At 42.0% G+C, this 12,143-nt stretch overlaps 1 protein-coding gene across 5 annotated transcripts in view; it reads left to right on the top strand.

Annotated features, from left to right (window-relative positions):
- The first annotated feature begins 2,349 nt into the window (after window positions 1-2,349).
- Window positions 2,350-12,143, top strand: part of klhdc3 (kelch domain containing 3) — a 95,195-nt gene continuing 85,401 nt past the window's right edge. For all 5 annotated transcript variants that reach the window (XM_045710416.2, XM_045710418.2, XM_045710420.2 and 2 more), the window contains exon 1: window positions 2,350-2,475. The gene's annotated coding sequence lies outside the window, so the exon portion shown is untranslated. The remainder of the gene's footprint in view (window positions 2,476-12,143) is intronic.

A 12,143-nucleotide genomic window follows, 5' to 3' on the forward strand; every position in this document is an offset into this window, starting at 1 on the left:
GTTATATCTGTCTTTCTGCCTGTCTTTCTGTCTGTCTGACAGCATGTCTGACTCTCAGTCTGTCTGTCTGTCTGTCTGTCTGTCTGTCTGTCTGTCTGTCTGTCTGCCTGTCTTACTGTCTGACTCTCTGTCTGTCAATCTGCCTGTCAGTCTGTCTGTCGGTTTGTATGTCTGTCTGCCTTTCTGTCAGCCTGTCTGTCTGTCTGTCAGTCTGCCTGTCAGTCTGTCTGTCGGTTTGTATGTCTGTCTGCCTTTCTGTCAGCCTGTCTGTCTGTCTGTCTGTCTGTCTGTCTGTCTGTCTGTCTGTCTGTCTGTCTGTCTGTCAGTCTGCCTGTCAATCTGCCTGTCAGTCTGTCTGTCGGTTTGTATGTCTGTCTGCCTGTCTGTCTGCCTGTCAGTCTGCCTGTCAGTCTGTCTGTCGGTTTGTATGTCTGTCTGCCTTTCTGTCAGCCTGTCTGTCAGTCTGCCTGTCAGTCTGTCTGTCGGTTTGTATGTCTGTCTGCCTTTCTGCCTGTCAGTCTGCCTGTCAGTCTGTCTGCCTGTCTGCCTGTCTGTCTGCCTTTCTGTCTGTCTGCCTTTCTGTCTGTCAGTCTGCCTGTCAGTCTGTCTGCCTGTCTGCCTGTCTGTCTGCCTTTCTGTCTGTCTGCCTTTCTGTCTGTCAGTCTGTCTGTCTGCCTGTCTGTCTGTCTGTCTGTCTGTCTGTCTGTCTGTCTGTCTGTCTGTCTGTCTGTCTGTCTGTCTGTCTGTCTGTCTGTCTGTCTGTCTGTCTGTCTGTCTGTCTGTCAGTCTGTCTGTCTGTCTGCCTGTCTGCCTGTCTGTCTGCCTTTCTGTCTGTCTGCCTTTCTGTCTGTCAGTCTGCCTGTCAGTCTGTCTGCCTGTCTGCCTGTCTGTCTGTCTGCCTTTCTGTCTGTCAGTCTGTCTGTCTGTCTGTCTGTCTGTCTGTCTGTCTGTCTGTCTGTCTGCCTGTCTGCCTGTCTGTCTGTCAGTCTGTCTGTCTGCCTGTCTGTCTCATTGTTTGTTCGTTTGAGTTTTGAAGATGAGTCTTTGCCTGACAAGGTGAAGTTAGGATATATAAGTTATCCTGTAGAGCGTATGTTCTGAATACATTAGGATGTTACAGGCGTCCAGCTGATGGGCAGGTGGCAGCAGTGTGTAGGACGGAGGGTCCAAGGTGTGAGAAATGTGCAGAAGGGCACGAGACAAAGGAATGTGTAGCATTGGGGAAAGTAGTGGTATGTGTTAATTGTAGGGGTGCCCATGGAGCTGGGGATCAGAAATGTCCCATGCGAGGTTGAGGTTGAGCTTTCCAGGGTTAGAGTAGTACAGAAGGTGTCCTATGCTGAGGCAGTTAAGAAAGTACAGGAAGATGGGTTAAGGGGAGGAGTGGTGAGAGTAGTGGAGATATACCAGTACAGAGGGATAGGGCAAAATGTGAAATAAGTTTCAGTAAGATTGGATTTTTAGCATTTATAGCAATGGTTATCAACTGTACTGCTGGGATGGAACGGAAGTTGAGGTTGTGGTGGCAGCTGCAGAGAGGTATTTGGGTGTGTGGGAGACTTGACAATAGAAAGAGTAACAGGGTGTGTTAACTGGTGATGTCCCATCCTTTCAGGGTGATGGAATAAGGTAAGAATAAATACATTTAATTAGTGGAGTAGGAGGGTGTTAATTTTATTTTGTATAATTTTGAAATTTGTGAGTATAGTGTTAGATGGTATTTATTTATTTAACTTGCTCCTTTGCACCCCAGTATCTCTACTTGCACATTCATCTTCTGCATCTACCATTCCAGTGTTTAATTGGTATATTGTGATTACTTCGCCACCATGGCCTATTTATTGCCTTAACTTACCTCATTTGCACTCACTGTATATAGACCTTTTGTTTTCTTTTGTTCTACTGTATTATTGACTGTATGTTTGTTTATTCCATGTGTAACTCTGTGTTGTTGTATGTTTCAAACTGCTTTGCTTTATCTTGGCCAGGTCGCAATTGTAAATGAGAACTTGTTCTCAACTAGCCTACCTGGTTAAATAAAGGACTTGTTCTCAACTAGCCTACCTGGTTAAATAAAGGACTTGTTCTCAACTAGCCTACCTGGTTAAATAAAGGACTTGTTCTCAACTAGCCTACCTGGTTAAATAAAGGACTTGTTCTCAACTAGCCTACCTGGTTAAATAAAGGACTTGTTCTCAACTAGTCTACCTGGTTAAATAAAGGTGAAATAAATACAAATAAATAAATAAATGGTAGCCTATTTATTTAGCACATTTTTATTTTTCAAGTAAAGTATAAGGGAGTTGTCCTCCAGTCTAGTAGGTGGCGGTAATGCAACAAATTGAATGCCAACCGCCGTTAAACCTCATAGAAGAAGAAGAAGAAGAAGAAGAAGAAGAAGTTCAACCTCATAGAAGAAGAAGTTGTAAACATTACTTTTCGAGGGCCGAGAAGAGAGTGGATCCAGCTTCCAAGGTAATGTCGGTTAACAAACATACATGTTTGCGTATACTCTGAGTGACAGCTTTGATTAATACATGTATATCTGAAGTTGGTGATTTCAATTGTTTAATAGCTCTCGTGTGGGTCGTTAGCTGCCAAGTTTGCGTACCACCGTTTGGATTGCTGTCTATTTAGCTAGCCCAACGGTATTGCTAACGTTAGTTAGCCCCAAAGAAGCTACTTTACAGTTGGCCAAAGTTTTATATACGTTTCCTATCTAACTAGTTTTAGTCACGTTCAATGTTGTCTAACGTTAGCTATATCCGAACTAAGGTTAATGTTAGCTATTTAAGTTGGCTAACTAGCTGGTTTACGAAGCTAGCTGGCGGGTTAGCGCAACGTAACTTTTCTAAGCTATCTGGCTTCTATTGATACAGTATGAGGTGTTTTGCTAACAGATAGCTAGCATACTAGCTGTAGTTGAGAGAACTTAGCTAGCTAACTAGCTAGAAGTTATTAGTTAGCTAGGAACATTTGCATAGTTGACAGTTTATTCGTACTGGCGTTACTATAGTCGTCAAATAAGCTGTGTGGACATTATAAAGATGTATGAACATTATTATTCAGAAGATGTTTTTAAATGTATTATTCCAATGTGTGGACATTTTATTTAATCAGTAAAATAAACCTAGTTGGCTGGTTAGCTACTCTAGCCAGGTAACGTTAGCTACATTAACTACTTAGCTAGCTATATCTGTCAGCTAGCAGCACTGGTACACTACAAAACAGGAGCAATGAGTTAGCCAGCTAACTTTGATGTTGCTCTTGCTGCTGGTGAGTCTCTGATTCACCTCTACGCAGACAACACTATTCTGTATACTTCTGGCCCTTCTTTGGACACTGTGTTAACAAACCTCCAGACGAGCTTCAATGCCATACAACTCTCCTTCCGTGGCCTCCAATTGCTCTTAAATGCAAGTAAAACTAAATGCTCTTTAACCGATCGCTGCCCGCATCCGCCCGCCCGTCCAGCATCACTACTCTGGACGGTTCTGACTTAGAATATGTGGACAACTACAAATACCTAGGTGTCTGGTTAGACTGTAAACTCTCCTTCCAGACTCACATTAAGCATCTCCAATCCAAAATTAAATCTAGAATCGGCTTCCTATATCGCAAGAAAGCATCCTTCACTCATGCTGCCAAACACACCTTCGTAAAACTGACCTTCCTACCGATCCTCGACTTCGGTGATGTCACCAATCAAATAGCCTCCAACACTCTACTCAGCAAATTGGATGCAGTCTATCACAGTGCCATCTGTTTTGTCACCAAAGCCCCATATACTACCCACCACTGCGACCTGTACGCTCTCGTTGGTTGGCCCTCGCTTCATACTCGTCGCCAAACCCACTGGCTACAGGTCATCTATAAGTCTCTGCTAGGTAAAGCCCCGCCTTATCTCAGCTCACTGGTCACCATAGCAGCACCCACCCGCAGCACGTGCTCCAGCAGGTATATCTCACTTCCAGTTCTCTGCTGCCAATGACTGGAACGAATTGCAAAAAATATATCTCCCTCAGTAACTTTAAGCATCAGCTGTCAGAGCAGCTCACAGATCACTGCACCTGTACATAGCTCATCTGTAAACAGCCCATCTACCTACCTCATCCCCATACTGTATTTATTTATTTATTTATCTTGCTCCTTTGCACCCCAGTATCTCTACTTGCACATTCATCTTCTGCACATCTACCATTCCAGTGTTTAATTGCTATGTTGTAATTACTTCGCCACCATGGCCTATTTATTGCCTTAACTCCCTTATCTTACCTCATTTCCACTCACTGTATATAGACCTTTTGTTTTCTTTTGTTCTACTGTATTATTGACTGTATGTTTTGTTTATTCCATGTGTAACTCTGTTGTGTGTCGAACTGCTTTGCTTTATCTTGGCCAGGTCGCAGTTGTAAATGAGAACTTGTTCTCAACTTGCCTACCTGGTTAAATAAAGGACTTGTTCTCAACTGGTCTACCTAGTTAAATAAAGGTGAAATAAAACAAATAAATAAATAAAAAGTTAAACAATCATCAAGAACTATTGATTTTCTGATTAATTAAGAAATATGAACTTATGTATTTGGGTTAGGGTTAATTAGACCATGCCAATTGATTGCATAGTTAAATAAAGGTTAAATAAAAATGTCATATTTAGGCATGTTAGGTGGCTAACTCATTGATTCTGCTTTGTAGTATGCTCTCATTGGTAGCTGCTTTGACAGACTTTTAGCCAGCTAGTTATAGAAACTCAAATCTTAGCTAGCAGCTATCTGGCTAGATCATATATTTCTCACAATCATGCTAGCTAGATACCTAAGGAACCATATTATTTTCTGAAATCAGTAGGTAGTAATGCTTTAGCATGTGTCCTGTGGTAGGGGCCTTTCTCCATGAGTTCATCTGGAAATAGAAGGGTCCTCTGAGGGTTTATTTATGAGCGCTGTTTAAGGTTAGAGGTGAGTGGAACAGCACACACACTGGTTGAGAGAGGACCAGAGTTATAGATGTGATTCTCCTTTACCCTTACAGGATAGGTTAATTTTCAACCAACTTTAACTTGGCAATGCTATCTTCCTTCTCAAACGTATCTTCTTAAATGTCTGTGTCCAGTTTCAGGCGTTTCTTTGGAATTTAGAAAATTTATTAAAATATTTTTTTTTTTTTTTTTTTTTCTCCATTAATTAATTCAACAATGTGTAAAATGTACTGTAGGGTTTCCTTGATAACAACAAATGTCGCCGCTGTGTTTTCTATACCGTTGTTTTTATAGTATGATAGCTAGATGTGTTTTATTTCTACTAAATGTCTTGGTAAGTCACGGTATTTAACAAACTTTGATGTACTTTTTTAGGAGATTGGTCTTCGTGCAAGCTGCACACAGCAGCTCAAGATTGATTGACAGTTCTGGTTGCCTAGTAATGGACTTTACATGAAGTCAAATGTCATTTAAATCACTAGAGAATGTTTTGTCTGCTTTTAAAAAAAACCCGTAGTGTAGCCTACCCTAAGAGACAGACATGCCGTAGCCGAGGTGCTTTCAACGGGCCACGTTACATTATGTCTGAAAAGCGTACGCGATAATGGCTACTGGTAGCCTACTGTCATTTCATGAGGCAGAAATGAACTGTATGCTACTCTGGCCCGAAGACATCAGTGCCATGAATAGGCTAGGATATTCTACACTCAACAGACCAAAGACTGAACACACACTGGCACCATTAGTGAAGAGCACGAGGCCAGTGTGAGGGAGAGGAAGGCCTGCTCATGTTTTGGTAAATCTGCATCTCGCAATGTCTTGCATGCTTTGCAAATTCACTAAGTAGCCTAAAGTTGTCCACTTCTTCCTCTCTGGTTTTATTTGAATTATACAACTTCCCCCAGGCCTTTATAGCCCGTCGGCTAGAACGCTAAAAAAATGTTTATGTGATAACTGCACTGTGATTTTTAATTAAGTGGGGGGAAAAAAACGGTTAGGGATTTTTCTTAACGTTAAGGATCCCAACTTCGTTTAAACGTTTTAACATTAAAACATTCACACCCCTAGTGGAAGTCCTCAATGTCCATGTTAGTGGGTTAAATCCATGACGCGTCCTCTCTCTATTCATGGAACATTCTTCAGTCAACTCACAGTTGATGCAAGACAAAAAAACGACAATCTGTCAAACCTGGAGGATTTACAAATGTTTTTTTTCTACTTGAGGTAAGCAAGCAAAGCATTTTAATACTTCATTCTGGTCTTTTCTGTGCATTTTTTTGTTTTTAAATAGACCATCTAAATGTTACATTAAAAAAAAAAATATATATATATATACTGTTGAATTCGGAAGTTTACATACTCTTAGGTTGGAGTCATTAACTCATTTTTTAACCACTCCACACATTTCTTGTTAACAGACTATAGTTTTTGAAAGTCAGTTAGGACATCTACTTTTTCCAACAATCGTTTACAGGCAGATTATTTCACTTAATATTTACTGTATCACAATTCCAGTGGGTCAGAAGTTTACATACACTAAGTTGACTGTGCCTTTAAACAGCTTGGAAAGTCCAGAAAATGATGTCATGGCTTTAGAAGCTTCTGATAGGCTAATTGACATAATTTGAGTCAATTGGAGGTGTACCTGTTGATGTATTTCAAGGCCTACCTTCAAACTCAGTGCCTCTTTGCTTGACATCATGGGAAAATCAAAAGAAATCAGCCAAGACCTCTGAAAAAAATTGTAGACCTCCACAAGTCTGGTTGATCCTTGGGAGCAATTTCCAAACGCCTGAAGGTACCACGTTCATCTGTACAAACGATAGTACGCAAGTATAAACACCATGGGACCACGCAGCCGTCATACCCCTCAGGAAGGAGACACGTTCTGTCTCTCGAGATGAAAGTACTTTGGTGCGAAAAGTGCAAATCAATCCCAGAACAGCAGCAAAGGACCTTGTGAAGATGCTGGAGGAAACGGGTACAAAAGTATCTATATCCACAGTAAAACGAGTCCTATTTTGACATAACCTGAAAGGCCGCTCAGCAGGGAGGAAGCCACTGCTCCAAAACCGCCATAAAGGCACACTACGGTTTGCAATTGCACATGTGGACAAAGATCGTACTTTTTGGTCTGATGAAATAAAAATAGAACTGTTTGGCCATAATGACCATCGTTATGTTTGGAGGAAAAAGGGGGAGGCTTGCAAGCCGAAGAACACCATCCCAACCGTGAAGCACGGGGGTGGCAGCATCATGTTGTGGGGGTGCTTTGCTGGAGGAGGGACTGGTGCACTTCACAAAATAGATGGCATCATGAAGCAGGAAAACTGTGGATATATTGAAGCAACATCTGAAGACATCAGTCAGGAAGTTAAAGCTTGGTCTCAGATGGGTCTTCCAAATGGACAATGACCCCAAGTATACTTCCAAAGTTGTGGAAAAATGGCTTAAGGACAACAAAGTCAAGGTATTGGAGTGGCCATCACAAAGCCCAGACCTCAAACCTATAGAAAATGTGTGGACAGAACAGAAAAAGCGTGTGTGAGCAAGGAGGCCTACAAACCTGACTCAGTTACACCAGCTCTGTCAGGAGGAATGGGCCAAAATTCACCCAACTTATTGTGGGAAGCCTGTGGAAGGCTTCCTGAAACGTTTGACCCAAGTTAAACCATTTAAAGGCAACGCTACCAAACACTCAATTAGTATATGTAAACTTCTGACCCACTGGGATTGTGATGCAGTGAAATAATCGGTCTGTAAACAATTGTTGAAAAAATGACTTGTCATGCACAAAGTAGATGTCCTAACCGACTTGCCAAAACGATACGTTTGTTAACAAGAAATTTGTGGAGTTGAAAAACAAGTTCAACTGTGTTTTATATAGACAGACCCAGTCAAAAATGGAGACCTACTCATTCAAGGGTTTTTGTTTATTTTTCAATTTTCTACATTGTAGAAAAGTAGTGAAGACATCAAAATTACGAAATTACACACATGGAATCATGTAGTAACCAAAAAAGTGTTAAACTAATCAAAATATATTTTAGATTCTTCAAAGGAGCTACCCTTTGCCTTGACAGCTTTGCATACTCTTGGCACTCTCTCAACCAGCTTCACCTGGAATGCTTTTTCAACAGTCTTGAAGGAGTTCCCACATATGCTGAGTATTTGTTGGCTGCTTTTCCTTAACTGCATTCCAACTCATCCCAAACCATCTCAATTGGGTTGTGGTCGGGGTGATTGTGGAGGCCAGGTCATCTGATGCAGCACTCCATCACTCTCCTTAGTCAAATAGCCATTACACAACCTGGAGGTGTGTTGGTTCATTGTCCTGTTGAGAAACAAATGATAGCCCCACTAAGCCCAAACCAGATGGGATGGCGTATCGCTGCAGAATGTTGTGGTAGCCATGCTGGTTAAGTGTGCCATGCAGAGATCATCCGTTCACCTACTCTCATTCTCACAAAGACACGGCGGGTGGAACCAAATATCTCCAATTTGGACTCATCAGACCAAAGGACAGATTTCCACCGGTCTAATGTCCATTGCTTGTGTTTCTTGGCCCAAGCAAGTCTCTTCTTCTTATTGGTGTCCTTTAGTAGTGGTTTCGTTGCAGCAATTCGACCATGAAGGCCTGATTCAGGCAGTCTCCTCTGCGTGCACTTTTTTGCAAACAACATGATTCCATATGTTATTTAATAGAAAATAGTGAAAATTAAGAAACCCTAGAATGAGTAGGTGTCAACTTTTGACTGTGTGTGATTTTTATATATGCGCGCCTAAAATAAATTTGATAAATAGCTGATGCATGTATTGGTCAGGATGCCAACCTCGTGCTGCAGAGTAGACTGGACTTGTCTGACTGCTGACCTCTTCATGGATAGTCTGAGGTAAGACTGGATGCTTATCTGCGTCTTCCTTTTACATGTGCTTTGATAGTTATTGTGTAATGAACATGTCCTATTTTTTTCTTTTGACAGGATACGAGGATGGAAGACATTAGCTGTCACCCAGCAATTAGAGAGTGAGAGCATTGCAAAAAGGAACAAGACCCATACAATGTTCCTTTCTTCCCATGTGGACAGAGTGCTTAACTGATTCATGTCAAACAGAAAGCCCTCATGGACGGCAGGCTTTCTGCTTCAGGTGAGCTATTCAGAATTAAGGTACAAGAAAAGAGCAAGTTAGAGGTGGTATTGTTATTGCTTTGTTTGATACGTACTGACATTGTATTTTCCTGCAGGTTAAGAGCAGCTCTCCCCAACAAGATATGACTATCCGTCTATAAAGACTTGAAGACAGGAGTTGTTGTTTGGTGCTCTGTACCACCTTTACCAAAAGCTGTTTTGTTGCATCTGAAATGGTTATTTTGGTCAATAAATCTTGGTTACTTTGATTTGGTGTGCAATACAAGTTGTGGTATGGATTTGCTGTTCTAGAGTGATTTGGGTTGTATTTATGTTCCGTATTGACTGACCTTCATCTCTTTTAAAGTAACGATGGACTGTCGTTTCTCTTTGCTTATTTGAACTGTTCTTGACATAATATGGACTTGGTCTTTTACCAAATAGGGCTATATTCAGTATACCACCCCTACCTTGTCACAACACAATTTATTGACTCAACACTTTAGGAGTAATGTAAAATAAATTCCATAAATTAACATTAAACAAGGCACACCTGTTAATTGAAATGCATTCCAGGTGACTACCTCATGAAGCTGGTTGAGAAAATGCCAAGACTGCAAAGCTGTCATCAAGGCAAAGGGTGGCTACTTTGAAGAATCTCAAATATAAAATATGTTGATTTGTTTAATGCTTATTTGGTTATTACATGATTTCATAGTTTTAATGTCTTCACTTATTCTACAATGTAGAGAATATTACAAATAAAAACCCTGGACTGAGTAGGTGTCCATACTTTTGACTAGTACTGTGTGTGTGTGTGTGTGTGTGTGTGTGTATGTATATATATATACACACACACACACACACACACACACACACAGTGCATTTGGAATGTATTCAGACCCCTTCCACGTTTTGTTACGTTACATTTATTTAATTAATGAAGAAATACATTCTAAAAATCTACACACCCCATAATGCATGTGCAGACCAGCTGTCTGGAATGTTTACGGACATATTCAATCGTTCCCAGTCTGCTGACTCCAGATGCAAGATGGCCACCATTGTTCCTGTACCCAAGAAGGCAAAGAGAACTGAACTAAATGACTATCGCCCCGTAACACTCACTTCTGTCATCATGAAGTGCTTTGAGAGACTAGTCAAGGATCATATCACCTCCACCTTACCTGACACCCTAGACCCACTCCAATTTGCATACCGTCCCAACAGGTCCACAGACGATGCAATTGCCATCACACTGCCCTTTCCCACCTGAGCAAGAGGAATACCTATGTAATAATGCTGTTTGTTGACTATAGCTAAGCATTCAACACCCTGCGTCTCACCCCGCCCTGTGGATCCTGGACTTCCTGGCGGGCCACCCCCAGCTGGTGAAGGTACAAAAAACATCTCCACTTTTCTGAACCTCAACACAGGGGCCCCACAAGGGTGCGTGCTCAGCCCCCTTCTGTACTCCCTGTTTACCAACAACTGCGTGGCCATGCACGCCTCCAACTTAATCATCAAGTTTGCAGACGACACTACAGTGGTAGGCTTGATTACCAACAATGATGAGACGGCCTACAGGGAGGAGGTGAGGGCCCTCGGAGTGTGGTGTCAGGAGAATAACCTCTCACTCAACGAAACAAAGGAGATGATCGTGGACTTCAGGAAACAGCAGAGGGAGCAGCCCCCTATCCACATCGACGGGACAGCAGTGGAGAAGGTGGAAAGTTTTAAGTTCCTTGGCGTACACATCACTGACAAACTGAAATGGTCCACCCACACAGACAGCGTGGTGAAGAAGGCGCAGCATCGCCTCCTCAACCTCTGCAGGCTGAAGAAATTTGGTTTGTTGCCCAAAACCCTAACAAACTTTTACAGATGCACAATTGAGAGCATCCTGTCGGGCTGTATCACCGCCTGGTACGGCAGCTGCTCCGCCCACAACCGTAGGGCTCTCCAGAGGGTAGTGAGGTCTGCACAACGCATCACCGGGTGCAAACTACCTGCCCTCCAGGACACCTACACCACCTGATGGTGGGTGGTACTGTCAGAACTAGAAGCACAAGTATTTCGCTGCACTCGTATTAACATCTGCTAACTGTGTGTGACCAATAAGATTTGATTTTGATTTGAATGACAAAGTGAAAACAGGTTTTTAGAAATGTTTGCAAATGTATAAGAAAAGGAAACTGATACCTTATTTACATAAAGTATTCAGCTCCTTTGCTATGAGACTCAATATTGATCTCAGGTGCATCCTGTTCCCATTGATCATCCTTGAGATGTTTCTACAACTTGATTGGAGTCCACCTGTGGTAAATTCAATTGGTTGGACATGATTTGGAAAGGCACACACCTGCCTATATTAGAGGTCGACCGATATGATTTTTCAACGCCGATACCGATTATTGGAGGGCCACAAAAAGCCGATACCGATTAATCGGACGATTTGTGTGTGTATATATATGTGTGTGTGTGTGTGTAATAATGACAATTACAGCAATACTGAATGAACTATGGACACTTTTATTTTAACTTAATATAATACATAAATAAAAGGCAGGGACTGGGAGACTAGTCTCGATCGAGGCAAAGACAAACGGAGCAAAGTACAGAGAGGTCCTTGATGAAAACCTGCTCCAGAGCACTCCGGACCTCAGACTGGGGCGAAGGTTCACCTTCCAACAGGACAGTGACCTTAAGCACACAGCCAAGACAACTCAGGAGTGGCTTTGGGACAAGTCTCTCAATGTCCTTGAGTGGCCCAGCCAGAGCCCAGACTCGAACATCTCTGGAGAGACCTGAAAATAGCTGTGCAGCAACGCTCCCCATCCAACGTGACAGAGCTGACAGGATCTGCAGAGAATTTTAGATTTAACCTTTATTTAACTAGGCAAGTCAGTTAAGAACAAATTCTTATTTTCAATGACGGCCTAGGAACAGTGGGTTTACTGCCTTATTCAGGGGCAGAACGACAGATTTTTTACCTTGTCAGCTCGGGGATTGAATCTAGCAACCATTTGGCTATT

Source organism: Salmo salar, chromosome 28, assembly GCF_965601325.2.
Source record: "Salmo salar chromosome 28, fSalSal1, whole genome shotgun sequence".
NCBI lineage: Eukaryota > Metazoa > Chordata > Actinopteri > Salmoniformes > Salmonidae > Salmo > Salmo salar.